The sequence below is a fragment of the Capsicum annuum genome, chromosome 6, assembly GCF_002878395.1.
Source record: "Capsicum annuum cultivar UCD-10X-F1 chromosome 6, UCD10Xv1.1, whole genome shotgun sequence".
NCBI classification, from domain to species: Eukaryota; Viridiplantae; Streptophyta; class Magnoliopsida; order Solanales; family Solanaceae; genus Capsicum; species Capsicum annuum.
The window spans coordinates 48,719,567-48,722,715 of NC_061116.1; positions in this window are offsets into that span (position 1 = coordinate 48,719,567).

Consider the following 3,149-nt stretch of genomic DNA (forward strand, 5'->3'; position numbering starts at 1 on the left):
TCATGAGCTAAGTAATAAACTGGAAAAGTAAGGTATGTGAAGAAAGATAAAGAGGTGTAGAGGGATTGAAGGGGAGACGTAATGTAAGAAAACTTATATAAATGTTCCAAAAAGATGGAAGAGGTGTATACAAAAGGTCTTTAGTAGCGACAACGACAAAACGGTTAAACTAACCCATATTGTTGGTGTCACACATCTCCAAAAGAGATATTTCTTTCCATGGCGTACCAATTTCACCCCTCTTTTTTGGATGATACAGGGAGAAAATAGGAACAAGAGGTGAGGTAAATTAAAGTCCTCACTAATTTTAAAAGTCAGGAAATGACGACAAGCGATAATCCTCCAAAATTTGGGACTAAGTTGTCCAAGGCTCAGATGGAAGGTCGAGTAGAAGGAGATGATCGCATTATAAATAGGTTTAATAAGTTCCATGATGAATGGGTAAATGTAGAAAAAGGTGTAACTTGACCTCAGACAAGTAACACTTTTGCAATTAGACAAGGCAGAGACCATGTATTTTTTAACTAGCCAACCACATTACGATTGGATCAATGAAATGTGTATTTCTTTAATTAAGGAACCAAATTTCCGATAAAACTATTTGCAGGGCTAGAATTATTGCTTGGGGTGATTTTAAAATATCCGTCAAAGTGAAATAACCTAGGAACTACGTCATCAATTAATAACTCTATGGGGGCAAATGAGAAATAAAAAGGTGCAAAGAGCAAGAAGAGAAGATTGGGATAAGGACGTTAGGATAGAGAAGGAAGAAAAGAATATCAGAAGAACTCAAAGCGCCGAGAAATAAATAAATGGGAAGAAATTGCCAACAACCAATCATAAGAAAGGATTCCGTTTCATGATTTCACGCATGGTAAATCGTATTCAAGAAGAAAATGCTTCGGAACCTGGGAAATGCACATGACATATGAAGGGATGAAATCGTTCTGCCTCAATTTTTGTTAACGATTCAATTAAGGAATGAAGGGACTATCTGTATTGAGTAAAGATCTTCGAGGGATACAAAATGGAATGAGGTGGTCGAGAATGGTTCAATCAGCGTAACCTCCATCTAAGGCCTAAGGACACCTCGAGAGGAACTCCATTAGGAGGTAATGCTTATGGTACGAAGGGTTAGGATGATGTCAAAGGAAACCACATGAGACAAAGGTGTCGGAATTCATCAAGTCTGCAGACGTGTATTGTAGCAACCTCTGCAAAAGATATTGGTTGGCACTTGCAACGAATAAGACACGTGAAACTATATTATTAGCAGTAGTGTTTTAAAGGTTCTTTAGGAAACCATTTCTATTAGGCAACAAGCCACTCATTGTACCCTATATAAAAGGATTCCTATTCACTAGTAAATACATTATTTACTTGCATTAGTCTTTTTTTGATTTCCCTACATATTTATCTCTCACTAGAGGGATCTCAACTCTTGAAGGACGTTGTTCAAGGCTTTTGTTCACCGGTCTATTCTTTACTGCTGATTATCTACTTTACTTAATTTCCTTACGTTACACATTGTATTTCTTTACATTGATAATCATTTTGCTAGTAAACGAATCGTAAACAGAATTAGATTTAACATACGTGCTCTTGACCTCATATTCATAGTCAACTGTGCCATTTTCAAGATAAACAAAATATATTTGTAGTTAAAATGTAAGGAACCAAATTCATGGAACTGGTCCCCCATGAAGAGTTCTATTGACTCACACTTATGGTCGTTGCACAATGATTAGAGATGGGAATTGCCGATCGTTCAATAGCAGTTGGGCTTCATCCTTATCTTGTCTCAGCATGGTCTGATGCCAAGTCATTCTGCTTCGGAGCTAGGTGGGCTACTGGATATAACACCAAGCACAAGGATGCAAGTTTGAGATACGCGACGGGAGGAAAGATGTCTTCTTCGGTCACGGCTGAGGATATGTTTGGTGTTCTGTCGTGGCTGAGTTGGACCTAATTTGTCACTTCCTGCATGTGCCTCTCCCGGTTCGGCCACACAATTGACCCCGATTTCACCCTATACAAGCTGCAAAATAATACTAGGCTTCTCAATTTCAATGACAGCGAATAACTTGGAAAAACTATCGTGCCTCATTTCTTTACATCTCCGTCTTATTTTCCTCGCAATTGTCATATTGCAAAAGGAATCAGGAGGCAAAATGTTACTAATACAAAATTTTCCTTTCAATTTGTAAACAGAAAAAAGCAAATGACCAAAAGCGTCAGTGAGGAAAAGATCAATGAGCGTTCACACCGTGTATAGAATCACAAGTTTATAGAAATACCGAAATTCTCTTTACTAGCAAATGATAAATATTACGTTTCATTTTAGTTAACCCTTTTTTTAAAAAAATATTTATTTCAATTTAATTGTTGTTTTGATGAAATCAAGAGCGTTTTAATATGTTCTTCCAATAATATCATTATCATTAAATGACTAAACAAAACGTACAACTCAAATTTATATTTTCAAAGCATAATTAATAAGGCTAATTTAATACAATAAACCCCTAATAAATATTTTTATTAATGGATGTACCAAGTCCATGAGGATCAATAATACGAAACGAATGAAGTGATTGACACAAAAATTAAATCCACATTGTCAAAAACAACTCTAACCCCTCTCCCCCACCCAACCACTACTGGATGAGCAATTGTAGGGGGCTGCGGATAACTTGTGTGGTAAAATAGATCTATTATAAGTAGAATGGATCTATTTTTATTTGTGCGTGGACATTTCTTAACTTCTTTAAATATTTTTATTTTGAGTTTATTTACTTTAGTTTTATCGATATTCATATCTTGGAGGTGATTATATGGTAATTGGTTAAATGCTTTACTATAGTATTCTTTATTTTTTTTCCCTTAGTTTTTGTAATTCTTCTATATTATTTTGAAGGTATTCTAAATATTATATATCTTTTGTTTCAAAATATCTAATTAGATTATCTTTCATAAGTTTTTCTAATAATATTATTTCTTCCATATTTTGTCTCCAATATTTTAAATATTCATAGTCTATCATTTTATCCTGTAGTAATTGCAGAGTTACAAATTTCTGCATAATAATTTATCCTAATTGTACTGTAATGTATATCTAATTCTAGATTTTCAATGTTATTTATTATCTTGGG